General features: G+C 45.8%; 1 protein-coding gene across 1 annotated transcript in view; it reads left to right on the top strand.

Annotated features, from left to right (window-relative positions):
* Positions 1–7,946: 7,946 nt before the first annotated feature.
* The window catches only part of LOC308422583 (interferon alpha/beta receptor 2-like), a gene marked incomplete at its 3' end in the record, with an annotated part of 55,444 nt that continues 47,636 nt past the window's right edge, over positions 7,947–15,754 (top strand). The window contains exon 1 of the mRNA XM_080919216.1: positions 7,947–8,186. The remainder of the gene's footprint in view (positions 8,187–15,754) is intronic.

Raw genomic sequence — 15,754 nt, 5'->3', positions numbered from 1 at the left:
AAATTACCAAGGGAGAAAGAAAGAAAAAAGTCAACAGTCCACAGTTAACAGCAGACCCTGCTGGGCCAAGGAATTTAGTATCCTTGCTTTTTTGGGCTGTCTCCAGCCAGGAAACCCTTTGTACTGTTGAAAACAGTTCATTCCTTTCCATGGAGCTGAGCCCTCAGTTGTAGCTGGTTTTCTCTTAGAGGATAGGAAGCCAGGCGTTTACGTGCAGGCCGGAGAGCCAGGGAAGACATTAGCTGCAGCTGGAGTCTGAAGGCAGCTGGAGGCAGAATCCCCATCCCTGTAACAGAACACAACCTGCTTCCCTCAGGGATTACTGCCCTATATGTTAACTCAGCTTAACTGATGTTTGTCACAGTTAACACTGATGTTTGTCCAAGCATGTCCTAGCCAAGCTGAAAGGTGAGATTAACCATGACACATACTACCTCTCTTAGTTTCGTTCCTACGGCTGTGAGAAAATTCACAAAAAGCAATTTAGGGAGGAGAAGGCTTGTTTGACTCACAAGCCAGGCTGTAGTCCATCATTTTAGCCAAGGAAGGTAGTCAGGCAGCCATGTCATGCCTGAAGTCAAGAACAGAGAGAAGAGAAATGGTCTACCTATCTATCTATCCATCTATCTATCTATCTATCCATCTATCTATCTATCTATCTATCTATCTATCTATCCATCTATTTATCTATTATGTATCTATGTGTTATATATCTATGTATGTATCTATCTATGTATCTATATACCTATGTATGTATGTATCTATCTATCTATGTACCTATCTATCTATGAATTGATGTATCTATGTATATATCTATCTATCTATTATGTATCTATGTATTATGTATGTATGTATGTATGTATGTATGTATGTATCTATCTATCTATCTATCTATCTATCTTGCCTGCTAGCTTTCTTCACTCGTACATAATTCAGGATCCAGACTAGGGAATGGTGCTACCCACAATGGGCTGGATCCTCCTACAGCAATTAACAAGCCAGACACTCCCCCCCCCATAAGACATACCTACAGACCAACCTGAACTAGAAATTTTTAAATTATCATTCTCTTCCCAGGTGATTCAACTAGCTGGCACACCACCTTAGGAAACAGTCCCACCATCTAACTTAAGTCTTATCTGTTATTCACAGGTACCTAATCCAGGATGCTGGGGATTAAGTTTGCTTCCTTACATAGCCCTTGCTGGATGGCCAACTTAGCATCAAGTTCTAGTCATTATCTTCCTACCCATTTCTAACCCATCTGCACTGCTCTGGCCCTGATCCAGAGATAGGCAAAGCTTCTGTCTGGGAGCAGTAACTCCAAGGGGACATTATAGAAAGCAGGGGGTTGGAGGTACTGGTCACATGATGATGGTCTGAGTGCTACCAGCATTTGATGAGCAGAGGCCAAGGATGCTGACCACTCAATTAATCTAACTACTCTCTTCCATGATGTGTCCATGGATAGATCTTCGACGGTGAAACCCCTGTTTGTATTTAAGCTTAGAACCTATTTTTGTTTGATACTTTATGTAATTTTTAGAATACACTGTCATAGACCAACGTATACAATGTATACATATATCCAGGTTCATATGTCTCTTTCTCAACACTGAATGTAATTCTCCTTAAAAAAGACCTCTGGTCTGAAGTTCACATCCCACCACTGAACTTCCCTCCATTCCTAACTCTAACTCACCTATTCCATTGCTTTGACCACAACTCCCGCCTACCTGTGTTGTTGCCATAACGGATCCACCCCAGCCATTCATCTCGAACCCCTCTCCACAGAGCCAGCCTTCTTATTGACTCCTATCCCCAGTGGGAAGTCCTTCTTATTCTCTGATCAATCAATAAATCAAGACTTTGAGCCCAAAACTATTGTGTACAGACAAACTCAGTTCTCACTTTTCCTGACCATGCTGCTCAAGAGATAGAAAGCACCTATCTGGACAGTGACAAAATTGTTCTGAAGATTGTCTTGTGTGCTACCTGCCTACTCAGAGAAAGTATTGGGAGCCCAAGTCTAGGTTCTTTCTTTGCTGGCATTCCAGCTCCCATGAGTCACCCAAGCTAGTGCTATAGAGCCGTGCTGTTTCATAGGGTGTCTCAGTTAGGGTTTTACTGCTGTGAACAGACACCATGACCAAGGCAAGTCTGATAAAGGACAACATTTCATTGGGGCTGGCTTACTGGCTCAGAGCTTCAGTCCAGTATCATCAAGGCAGGAGCATGGCAGCATCCAGGCAGATGTGGGGCTGGGGAAGCTGAGAGTCCACCTCTTGTTCTGAAGGCAAACAGAAGACTGGCTCCCATATGGTTAGGAGAAGGGTCTTATTGCCCACCTCCACAGTGACACACTTCTTCCAACAAGACCAGACCTCCAAATAGTGCCACTCCCTGGGCCAAGTATATTCAAACCACCACATAGGGATTCCCCAAAGCCTGCTTCTTACAGGCTCTAAATCCACAGACCAATCTTCTATTTAAATATTCAGAGAGAAGACTTGGGAGATGATACTACAAATAAAGTATTTGCCATACAAGCACGAGGTCCAGAATTCACTATGTCCCGGGGGATGGGCCTTTGATAGTTAGAGCCCAGCCCTGGTTCCAACCTCCTACCGGGTAAGGATTCACTGCACACTTAGGCTGCCAGTGCCACTGCTGTGTCCTCAGTATAAAGGACTGAAATCTCCCTGAGCATTGTAATGTCTCTCTTTTGAATTTAGAATACTATTCTAAGGCTCTATCAGTCAAGTACCACTCTCTGAGGCTTTGTATCCTCACCTGCCACAGATGAGTCTTGAAAACTCACCTGAGTTAGATCCTAGGACTCATGTAATGCTGTGACACATACTTTCATCCCAACATGAGGGAGGCGGAGACAGAAAGATCCCTGCAGCTGACTGGCCAGCCCTTCCTGTCTAGTTGGTGACTTATAGACCAATAAGAGATACCCTATCACAAAGTATATATCCAAAGGATGGCAAAAGATGATGCCCAGGGTTGTCCTCTGGCCTCTACTCACACATTCACATACATGTATACATGTGTGCATTCATACACACATGAACAGACACAGGTAAGTAGGTAACTATAAAAGAATTTAGAGTAGTATGTAGAAAGGTGAGGGTGTGGCAGACTAGAGGAAGAGAGGAGAGGGCACCTCTTAGGGGAAACTGAGCCACAGCCCTTCTGCAGAGACACTGCTTAGATACAGTCTCTAAACATGAGGGCAGCACTGTAAGCCCATCGGTTGACCTGCTCTGCTACCAGAGTGCTGGTTCCATGAAAATATGGCTGGCAGAGCCCCTAGAGAATGGTACTGACTCTGAAAAACATCAAAAAAAGGAAATGAGTCATTTGAAGACTCTGAGGTAGGGAAAGGTCATGTGCATTGTAGCCGAATACTTGGGTTGAGGTCAGGGCAGTGGTGGCAGCTCCCTCACACTCAGTCAGGCAAGACAGAGTTTTGCTCACCATAACCTCAACACCCTGTGAGCAGAAGATCTTTTGCAACCTTTGCTCCACTTCCTGCATCTGCTGGGTTGAGGCTGCAGGTGGCCAAGTGGGGCTTGGGATTCTACGCCCAGAGACCGAGGAACCAGCCCTCACCCACCTTGCATGTACAAGTTTGAGGGACGTTCATGACCCACCAGGGCCTCAAGCATCTGGAATGTCATCCGGGACCTACCAAGAGAATGTTATGGTCCAGAAATATAAGTTTGATCCAGGCGTGTTCACAGCTAGACTCAGGACAGAGCCGGTTCTCCAAACATGTGATTGGTGGCTTTCTCCACAGCCCTGGAAGAATAGGAAGTTGCCGGGTGTGAGGTTTTTTAGACAGGAAGACCAGACCCAGACTGCTGCAGCTCAGAGAATTTTTACTGACTTCCCTTCTGTGAAGCCTCTGACACGTACATGCATTCCATATCTAGAATGTTCTTTCTCCACAAATCTCTTTCGTGGCTCTTGCCAAAGGCCTCCTTCTCTCTGCAAGAGATCATTGCCACACATTTCTTGTGAAAAGCAGAAGCTGTTGCTGAGAACTCGCCTGGCTTTTCCCTCCAAATATATACACCATCCACCCTCATTTCCTCCATTACAAAGGATGCTAACCTAGTCCTTGCTTCAGAGAGCCAACCCTTCTCCGCGTTCCTAGACTCTCCTCTGCCTATCCCAATCATTTCAGTCTTGCCTGTCTCTCTAGGGTCATTCTTGATAGACATGATCATTCCCAACAACATGTCATCTTCAAAACACCACTTTAGACAATGATACATCTTCTAGAATTGCTGATGAGTGATGGAGTTTTCCTGAGGAGATGTAACATCTACCCACCCAAGATAGGAAGCCCCTGGCAGATCAAAGGATAAATACCACCAAAGTCCACCTTGATGAACCAATGAATTTTATTGAGATTACTTACAGGATCATGGGCAAGGAGTTACTTACAAGAGCAGAAATGACTCAAACACAACACCAAAGCCCACCCTGGCATGAATGAAGACACCTCGCAATGCTGGGAACCTGGAGCACACTGAACAGCCTGCAGGCAGGTTGGAGGGTATCCTTTCCAGGTGGCTCAGCTGAGCCTCTTCCAAGCAGCCTGACTGGTTTCTACTACTTCCGGGCTGCCAGACTGGTCTTGGAGTTTCTTTGCAGGTTGGCTTTCCTGAGAGAAATTCTCAACAGTTTCTACAGTTTACCACAGAGGAGCCTAGTGAGCCTGTCAGCTTCAGGGACTTCCTGAAACTGTGTTGAATTGCTTGCTTTCTGTCTTGAAGGGCTTCCTGAAGGATACAATGTATCAATCTAGGAGAAAACTTCCACATAATAGTGGCTAAAACCCAACACTGCTAACAAGTGCTAGCAAAGATGGAGGACAACAGGGACTTTCATTCTTTGCTGGTGGGAATGCAAGATTATACAGCCACTTTAGGAGATAGCACGGTAGTTTCCTCTGCAACTGACTGTATCATACCATGTGATCTTTCAAGTGTGCTCGAATATTCAACCAGGTGAGCTAAAGAGCACTTGGATAAGAGCATTCACTGCTCTTGCAGAGGACCTGGCTTGAGTTCCTAGAACCCACATGGTGGCTCACAACCCTCCCTAACCACAGTTCTAGGGAATCTGATGCTCTCTTCTGATTTCTCTTGTTATTGCATACAGGTGGTGCACATGCATGCATGCAGGCAAAATACTCACATCTATAAAATAAAGCGAACAAACCTAAAAACAATTTAAGCAGATGTTTTAAACTTTAAAGTCCATTTTTTTCTCTTTCAAGGATCAAAGTTTTGGTGCATCTATTTTGGTGCATCTAACAAGACTCCACCCGACCTAAGGTCATTGGGATTTTCATTGATATTACCTAGGAGGACTCTTTAAGGTTTGTGCTTTATATTAAAGTCTAGGGCCTACTTTTGAGTTAGCTTTGGTGAAAAGTGTAAAGTCTAGATCTAGCTTCACCTTGTTGCTTGTATCAAACTGTTTTCTGCTACTGTACCAAATATCCAAGGTAATCAATATAACAAGAGAAAAGGCTTGTTTAGGCTTGGGGGTGGTGTTTAGAGTTTGGTCCCATGATTAAGCATCTCTATTGTTCTTGAGTGACCATAGTAAAGCAATAAAATCAAGGCAAGGAGCACAAGGAAGTTAAAGGGAGACAAGAAAAGACTCCCACAATCCCCTTCAAGAACACACTAATGGCCGGAGGTCTCCCAGCAGGCTCTGCTTCTTAAAGGCTACATAGTTTTCCAGGAGAACCACCGTGAGAGCAATTCTTTAACCCATGCACCCTGGGATACATCATTTAGCCTGGAATGCTGTTGGTTGGAAAGATTGTCTTCCATGTAGAGAGCTGTCTGCCACTGTGTCAAAGACCACGTGACTGCGCTTGTGTGGCACTTTGACTAGGCTTCCCATGTAATTGATCTACTTGACCTAAAAGTGAGGTTGAATGCTCAAATACAATTCATCATATTAACATTTTGAATTTGGGGGCATTTTGTTTTTAATGATTAGGACAATGATAACTTTTCCGCAAGGGCATAAATAGAAATTTTAACAATCCCGTGTGTGTGTGTGTGTGTGTGTGTGTTTGTATGTGTACCCCATTATACTTTATTCCTGCAACCTCATTCCTCCCTAGTCACCCCTCACCCTCTTACTGTTCCTTCTTTCTCCCAAGTACAGCACCCTGGATTCTACTTTCATGACTTGAATATCTGATACCCTCTCTGGTTCTCCCTCCCCCTCTTGAGCCTCACCCTCTACTTTCACGTCTTCTGTCTACTCTCGTTGCCTATATGTAAATTAGCACAAATATTTAAGTCTACATTTCACATATGACAGAAACAGACCAATAATATTGGTCTGCGTTTGCTTTACTTTGTTAAACATAGTGATCTCCAACCCACACATTTTCGGCAATATTTCTTTAAAAAAAGAAGATTTATGTGAGTACACTGTAGCTGTCTTCAGACACACCAGAAGAGGGCATCAGATCCCATTACAGATGGTTGGGAGCCACCATGTGGTTGCTGGGATTTGAACTCAGGACCTCTGGAAGAGCAGCCAGTGCTCTTAACCACTGAGCCATCTCTGCAGCACCAATATTTCTATTTTTAATGTGTGTATTTATATAAAAAGGGGCACACAGAACACAGTTTTGTATCATCCTTACCCCACTAGCCGGTGCTATTCCTACAACTTCTTTGAAACTGTGGCTGAAAATATTTCAGTACTGAACGTCTTTTGTAGAGAACCAGGATCCCAGATAAAAGCCTTTCAAATTCCTGGAAGGAATTCAGCCAGGGTGACAGGAGAGGCAGAGACCAAGGGGCTCAATAATTGTCAGTCCTGGTGGATGAAAATGTTCTCTCAAATGGAGTGTGGTGGCTCTATCAGCATTCCTGCTTGTGATGGGTGAGGCAGGGGGATCAAGTTTCAGGCCGGCTGGATACACAAAGAGATCTTGTCTTTTAGGGGGGCACGTTTTTTATGGGGGAAAAAATCCCTTTACAAAAACTGTGAACTACCCTCCCCTTCTCTTCCCTCAGAGATCTGAAAGTGAGATTTCCAACTCACAATTGGCCTTGCCACACCTCCTCTTATAGACTTCCGTTGGCGTTTCTACCTTGTCAACGTTCATATTTTGACAGTGCATACACTACTGAAAGCTCCTTTATATTCCATTTTGGAAGACAAAGGATGTCAGTACCTAAGTAGCTAGGGAAGGGTTGTTTCTCCTTACTCTAAAATAGTTTGGTCTTGAGGAAGGGTACTGAGGAATATTAAGCAAAGACCCAAGAAGAAGCAAGCAATGAGTTATGGTATTTGTAATGTTGCTTGTATCCTGAGTGGAAAGTTATAATCAGAGGAGCTTAAAAAACAAGTAAGCACAGGACGAGAAAGAGGAGGGAGAGAAGAGGGGGTGAGGAGGGGTAGGGGGAAGATCTGGAGAGGGAGGGAGAACGAAATTGATTGGACCAGGGGCCTAGACCATAATTGGCAAACGTTCACTCAGACCCCAGCTGCCTCTTTCTTTGTATTTTGAGTCAGGGTATCCCTATAATGCCCAGGCTGGTTTTAATTTTGCTCTGTATCCCAGATAGGCATTGAATTCGAGATCATCCTGCCTTGGCATTCCTGGAAGATCATTCCTGGAAGAAGGGAATGAATACACACCAGCATCACCAGGCCTAGCATCCAACGCATTCCTATCCAGTCCGTTCTAGGAATCAGGCACTAGTCCCCGGAGGAGGCCGCGATAAACAACCCCCCCCCCAATCCATTATCTCTGCCTCCCAGGACTGTACTTGAAGTAGGTGGGGTTGAAACGGGGTGAAAACGCCCATTTGTCGCCTGCGCCCGGGCTCGCTCCGCCCCGGGTCCCGCCTCCTGCCTCGTTCTCAGTTCGCCGTGGGCTCCAGGGCTGGGAACTCTTGGCCTCCGGCGCCTGCATGGTCTAGCCCCGGAACAGGGAAAACCTTGCGGCGAGCCGGAACTCTGCGGGTCGCGGAGCACCGGCCACCACCACGCCGTCCCTCCCGCTTTCGGCCTGGGTCGGGTCCCGCCTGCCTCCACTGCTCGCCAGCCGTGTGCAGCTGCGCCTGGTGCTCAGAGCAGCTCGGAGGTGGCCCCGGACATACCAGAGGGGGACCCTTGTTCAGGTACTGTATGGGGACCGCGGGAACGTGAGTGGGTGCCGCTGGCGTCGTGGACAGTAGGGCAAGGCCATCTCCCCACTGCCAGTTCCCGGAATCCCCTTTTCATTTCTCCTCTTTGGGACTCCGCCTCTTCCTGCCTTTCTTTCCTGGAGGTTCTGGGGACTCTAGCTCCTGCGACCCGCGCGCCCCACGGGCTACGTCTGGAGGACCTCCGTAACCCCTGCGTGGGCGCCTTCCTTTCATCGCTGCTGTGATGAACTTTGGGTTTTTGTTGGCTCCCTGTCTGCTTTCACCACACCCGCATCGCCTCACCGAGGATGTATGAAACACCTCACTAGCCACTGCCAGATTCTAGAGGGTCGACATTCCTCAGGATTCATTTTGCCTGCCAAGCTATGGGTACTCCAGCCTATGGGTACTGTTCTGTGTCCTGACACATACACACAGACTCCAGCACACACAAGTTCACACACTCTACACACACACACACACACACACACACACACACACACACACACACACAGACTGCGCGCCCTGAAACATAAGTACCAGGATCATTTGTCCATGCGCCTTACGGGGGCACTGAAGTGGTAGTAAGGCACGGGGTTTATTGGTAGCTTGCGTTTCTATTCCAAGCAAGACTATAGTTGCCTGCCGTAAACCGTTGGCCCCATCGACCCATGTATTTAGTTAACATGGCTTTATTGGAAAACTTTGACAACCTAGGAACTTCTATATTCTAACATTTGTTTAATGTCCCAGTTTTGTTTAACAAGAGATCTTAGGAAATAGCCTAAGTATCATTTAGGAAAAGTGCCGAGATTGGAACCAGAGACTGAGTCTGCCCCACTGTCCTCTGTCCCTTGCCTGTCAGTCTTTCTGTGCAGCCTTGGGACAGTAATGAGATGGGGTCTGGTAACATAGGTCACACCAAATATGGCTTCATCCAATTCCCCAACACACTCTAGCAATTTGGGCATCTCTAATGAGGTTCATCAGTCTGGCTCAGGAAGTGGCTGCTGTTCGAAAGTGTTTTTTCAATTTTAAGTCACAAAAAGAAAAACCCGGATGTGACTCTTTATTCTAAAGTCCCCCCCCCCAGCCCCCTACCTGTATTTATTTAAACATTAAAAGGGAGCTGAGGTGTAAGTTTGCAATAGAGCTCTTTCCTTGTATTCTTGAAGACCCTGGCTTGGATTCTCAGGGCTGCAAATTTTAATTAATTAGCTAATGTTAAGTAAAAGACCTCTCTGAGGTTTGAGTTGATTTGAGTTACTCAACAACGTGCCTGAAACAAATCTAGGAAGACCGCAGCCGAAGAGGTTCTGTTTTAGAAGTGAAACTATTTGTTGTTGTTGGGGGGGGAGGCACTGAAACCATATCAGATAAATGATAACACTCAACTGTGCAGCCCCGTCCCCAGACCAGATGGAAATCACGCAGGCCTATGTCTACGTGTAACCTGGAATCTCACTTAAAAGTCAAGAGACTAAGGCAAAAGGATTGTGTTAGAGGCACGTGTAAGCCGCTTGGTGAGATCGTATCTCAAAACAAAGAAAAAGAAAAAAGTTAGACCACTCTCAGATTCCCCAGTGAATATTCTATTACTCCTACCTGTCCACACAAAGCCTCAATGGACTCATTTTCCTGTTACATCTCTAGACAATCACACTGTTGAAGTCAGTGAAACAAAAGCATCCTCCGATTGCTGGCCTTCATACTTTATCTAACGTGTCCCCCAAATCAAACTGTACTGATTTTTAAGAAGTGCTTTTAAGCGTGTAACCTAGTGAGAAGACCTGTCCACGCTGCCACGCCTGGTTCTTGAAATGTCAAAAGTGTGTTCTATCATTCGTGAAATCGGAGAGAGGTGCGTGCTGGCACAGGGTCTGTGTTTCGTCCGCCTTTCTTACGTAGACCTGTCATGACTGCAGGCTGAGCCACGGTTCATACTGACCCTGCATGGCCTGTTTTTATGCCCTTATCCCTCACACAAAACAGGGTATGGCGATTTGAGTGAGAGAGACTAACACTGGATTGTATAGTTCACACTTACTTCCCAGTGGATGAGCTGTCAGAGATGGAGCTATGGTCTTGTTAGAGGACTTGTGTCACTGAGGTTGGGCTTTGAGGTTTCAAAAGCCCACTCCAGGTCTAGAGTCTGTACTCTGCCTGTGGGTCAGGATGTAGCTTTAGAATTCTGCTCTAGCACCCGCCTGTCTGCCGCCATGTTCCCCGCCACGGTGGTAATGGACTGAACCTCTGAAACTGTAATCAAGACCCCAATTAAATGTTTCCTTTATAGAGGAGTTGTCTTGGCTGTGACGTCTCTCCACAACAAGAGAACAGTGACTAAGACGTGGTGTGAGAGCTGGTTGCGTTGTGTGGGGTATTCTAAGTAATATGGTGGCGATTTACTTTATGTGAGAGGACGTATGTTCTGTGCAGATACCATAGCACTTCAACAAAGGACTTGAGGACCCTTGATTCCGGGGTAAGGCTCCTGGCACCAACTCTCAAGGGAAATTCAAAGACCACTGTCCAGTTCCTTGAGGTATCTTTAAAGTTTGGTGGGGGGGCTTTGTGAGTAAGGAGCCTTGGTTCTGAAAATGAGAGGACCGGAGTTCGAATCCCCAGCTGCCCCATACAAGCCATAGCTCTGCATACCTTTAACCCCGGCCCTGGACGGCGAAAACAGGCTGATCCCAGCAGCCCTCTGGCTAGCCAGCCTAACCTTAACAGTAAGCTTCGGGTTCAGCCAGAGACCCTGTCTCAGAACAGGTGGGGAGGCATCGAGGAAAGACTGCTGACTTTTAACTATGTCTGGCCTTAGCTTACATGTGCATAGGAACACACACCCAACCCACACACATGCACATGAAGAATGAAACTAGAAATTCAGGAATTCTCAAAGAATTAAGCCTTTAATCTCTGGACTGAGGTGGTACCTGAGAAAAAGAGATTTGTGTAAGTTCAAGGCCAGTCTGTTATCCATGGCCAGCCCCAAGTTATCCCATGCCATTCGGGGCTACCTGACAAGAGGCCACCTCCAAAGAAACAAACGACCAAAAAAGAATTAAGCTAATGCATGCAGTTGGGGGGGAGGGGAAGGAATGGCAAGTATTTCCTTCTGAGAGGGGGTTGGCTGGTGTAAGAACAGCTCGGAAGGCAGAGAAAAGGGGTGTATACACGGAAGGATAAGGACTTGGGGTGCAAATGGGGTGCAGGAAGGGGTGGAAATCATTGGAAAGTGTTTGTTTTGTTTTCCGTTTTTTTCTGGAGCCAACAGGAAGATGCACACATTAGTCAGCCTAGAAGGCTATCTACAGACTGGATAGCCTTAAACCTTGCTTTGCCTTAGCTTTCGTTTGTTCATTTTCATTTTTAACTGAGATTTTTTTTTTTGATTTATTTACTATATATGAGTACTATAGCTGTCTTCAGACACACCAGAAGAGGGCATCAGATCCCATTACAGATGGTTGAGAGCCACCGTGTGCTTGGTGGGAATTGAACTCAGGACCTCTGGAGGAGCAGTCAGTGCTCTTAACCAGCCCTAATTCTGAGATTCTTTCAAAGTGCCTTTTAAAATTTAACTGTGCTCCAAGCATTAGAAACTGTTCCACAGGTCCACAGACGTCTTGAACATTTTTTTTATAGTCATCAGGAAAGAAGTAAATGTCCAAGCATGACCTTTTTCTCAGAGGAGCAGTGTGCCGTTGTGTGAGCAGAGGCTCCAAGTATCTGCCACGCTGGGGAGCAACCGAAGACAAATGGTTGACTTCGCTTGCCTTTCCCCACAGGCAGTGAGCGGCGTACCAGACACCAAAGTCTCTGTGGAGAAAGCAGACCCGGGGTTTGGCACAGCTGTGCAGAATCCTCTGAGTTATAGGAAAAGAGGTTTAAGATGTTGATGACCTACAGTTGAGCAGCAGCAATGGAGGCCATCCAAGTACAGCTTTGTGGAGGGGGAGCCGATAGAAAGACAGGAGGCTCTCACGGAGTCTTTAAGATAAAAAAGCCGGCCTGTCTCTTTTGCCTAGCGTGCATGAGGTCTCCTAGGTTTGATCCAATATACCTGTGTTAAAGAGTGGGAGATGATGACGAGATAAATATATTTAGTTTTTTAAAATTTACATATATTTTATTTATGTGGGAGTGTTTTGCCTATGTGTGTGTGTATGTGTTTGTGTGAATGTATGTGTGTGTGTGAGTGTGTGTGTATGTGTGTGAGTGTATGTGTGTGAGTGTGTGTGTATGTGTGTGAGTGTATGTGTGAGTGTGTATGTGTATGTGTGTGAGTGTATGTGTGTGTGTGAGTGTGTATGTGTATGTGTGTGAGTGTGTGTGTGTGAGTGTGTGTGTGTGTTGTGTTGTGTACATGACTAGTGTCCATAGTAGCCAGAAAAGGCCATTAGAGCCCCTAGAACTGGAGCTACAGATGGTTGCGAGCCACTATGTGGGTGCTGGGAATAGAACCTGGGTCCTCTGCAAGAACAATGAGGCCTCTCCACCGCTGAGCCATCTCTTCGGCCACAAATAAAAATATTTTAATAGCAGAAAGGCTTGCTATAAAACCCAAAGGAAAGTAGCGGAAAGACACAAATTAAATTAGTTAGAAGAGTTCCCTAAGAGGCAGACAAACTATAACCAAGTGTTTAGGATAGTTGGAAATTTTTGTACAGCAAAAGCCCCAAGTGCACAGAAAATGCACAAAGGCACACCAAAACACAAGAAATATCACTGAGGTGAAAAAGGCAGGGGAGTGGGGGGCAGGGCTGGTGGCCTTTATATATATATATATATATATATATATATATATATATATATATATATATATACACACACACACACATATATATATACAAACATACACACACGCCCAGCCATAAGAATAGCATGAATGCTCAACCTCAAGAGATTGTGAATGATTTCAACAGAATAAGCAGGAAAAAGGTCTTGGGAAGTTTCTAGGAAGAAAAAGTTAAGATAAACAAGCAAATAAGCAAAACCCAACAATAATAACAACAAAAACCAAGCTGACCAGACTTTGCTGGAGTCAGTCAGTGATTCTGAGCTTTGTCTGCCCGGCGTGCCATTCAAGTTGAAAGTTGGTGGTCAGATTTCTCATATATGAAAGGCCAGGGATGAGGGTTGCGGTGGAGGGGACAACTAGAAAATAAAATCCAAGAAAAAGACAATTATCATAAACAAGGTTAGAATCAAAGCTTAGGCAGCTTTGTCTGGATGGGGAATAGATTTATTGGCTTGGGAACTTAGGGTCTTAGAAGCCGGAAGAGGACTTTGTAGGACCAAGGATCAGGGAAGCTTTTGTAACCAAGCATGGGAGAAGGAGGGTGCAGGATCAGGTCTGGAAACTGACACAAACCAAGGTGGTCCTCAGTCAAAATGTTCAGGGCAGAAAGCAAAAATCCGGGCTGGGGAGATGGCTCAGTGGGTAAAGAGCTTGCCACACAAGCAGGAGGTCATGTGTTCAGTCCCTTAGGACACCCCCGTTAAAAGGCTGGGCAGGGGTAACACATGTCTGTAATCCCAGCTCTGGAATAAATGATGCAGGAGGATCCCTGGGTCCTGCCGGACAGCCGGTGCAGGCTATGGGTTCCAAGTTCAGTAAGATACGCTGCCTCAAAAACTAAGGTGGGGCCGCCCGTGGGCCTTGAAGCTCAAGGGCCCGCCATGCCTGTGAAATGTGTTGGTCTCTTTAAATGAAATTTCTTGTCGCTTTGTTACAAACAAAGTGAAGGGTGAAGGATAAAGACGCCTAACATTGACCTCTGGCCTCCATGTGCCTGCACACACAAACCTGAACACACAAACTCACAAACCAGAACAACAACAACAAAAACCTGCAACAACACATACAAAAAAAAAAAGTAAAAAGAAAAGAAAAAGGGAAAGAGGTGAAAACCAGTCACTCTGGTATTTCTCAAACCTTAGAAGGTGTTATTAGACTCCTGAAAATGGTTTGTTCCAGAAGATTAAGTTACTGTCTTAATAATATCTGGATCTGGGGTAGCAACTTAACGTCTGATGGGAAAAATCTTCCAGGTTTGGAGGAGAATGCTTGGTCTCTTTGTGACCATTTTAGTGTCCGTTTTGATATGTTCCTTGTCAAAAGATGCCAAGAGAATCCTGGGGGCTGGGCAGTGCTGGTCCTTGCAGGTGCAAAGTGAGAGGCAGACCCCTGGCATTCCTGAACTGACTTGCTAGGCTTCTACTCCCATTTGTTTCCTCATTCCCTTTTCTAAGGACCCGCCCATCCTGTAGCAGACTGTCTGAGGTTAAGTGTCTGTAAACCTCTGTTCCAATACACGAGTACCTGGGGGGTGGGGGGCACTGTACTTACAAACTTGTTCCAACTAGACCCGAACTCCAGCCAGTTTCCCATTATAAAAGAACCAGTGCTCCCAGTACAATGCAGGGCTGAAGCACCCAATCCTGACCTCCTGGCACTTGCACCAGAAGGGCTTTAGAGGCACAGTGAGATTCTGCTGGTGTGACCTAGTTGGTACCCAACCATGGAGCCACAGCATTCATGAGCCCTGGTTAGCCCATCTTGCTGGGGGAAAAGAAAGCAGCTCAAATATGAGCTGGTGCTTTGAGCCCAGGATGTGCCACCGTCCCATCAGAGGGTGCTACCAAGCTGGAGTCAAAAGATGACTTGCAAATTTTGAGACAAAAAAAAATGTGAAAGTAAGTCCTTCAATATACAAGGCCCTGAGATTGAGAGGGCCTGCCTGAGTCTAGAGACAACAGGAGCTCTGTTTTAAGAAGACAACCGTTTGGGGGCAGGGAGACTTTTAAGGGTCTCTGTTAAGAATTCAGGCAGGATTCCAAAACTGGAAACTAGACTCAGTAAACAGGAATTTACTTAGAGGACATTTTGTATGCAATGGAGTCTCATTCTGCCTGGAACAAAGCAAGGGGAGGAGAGATTCTCGTCCCAGAGGAGAAGAATGGGGTGTGTGTGTGTGGGTCCATGTTCCCACTACTGAAGAAAGTGAGTCTTGCTACAAATACGTCATGAAAACTGTGCTCTCTCGTTATCAGAAGAGAAGCAGAGGCCCAGGGGTTCTGGTCAGGTCTACAGGTGTGGGGATGTGAGTGAGTTATCTCAGATGTGACTAAGCGGGTAAACCTGTACCAGACAGGTTTCCAGCAGGAGCTGTGGCAGGAACTGACAACTCTCGTCACGAAGCTATCCCAGAAGATATCTTCAGGAAAGTGCGGTTATAAGCCAAGTTGTGGAGAAGGTGATTGGTTATCTCTGCGGAAAGAATGGGAGTTTTAACCTGGAATCTCCCGAATGACCCTAGAAGATTCCATGGATGAGACCTGCAGTCAAAGGGAATTTTTGAGTGAAGTAGTTTATAGCCTAAGCTGAGTCAGCCATTTCCTGGTCCTTTTTTTTTTTTTTTTAATTTCCGTCTCAGGTTTTATTTATGGGTGGGGTGGGGGCAAAGAATCTCTCTTTGACCTTGAAAACTTCAGTCAGAGAGAAGAAATAAGACTGGCTGAAGCTCTGAGGCCTCATCTCACTTGGGCATGGG

Source organism: Micromys minutus (genome assembly GCF_963924665.1).
Source record: "Micromys minutus genome assembly, chromosome: 7".
Lineage (NCBI taxonomy): Eukaryota > Metazoa > Chordata > Mammalia > Rodentia > Muridae > Micromys > Micromys minutus.
Note: the sequence above shows the minus strand (reverse complement) of the source record. Positions and strands in the feature narration are given on the sequence as shown.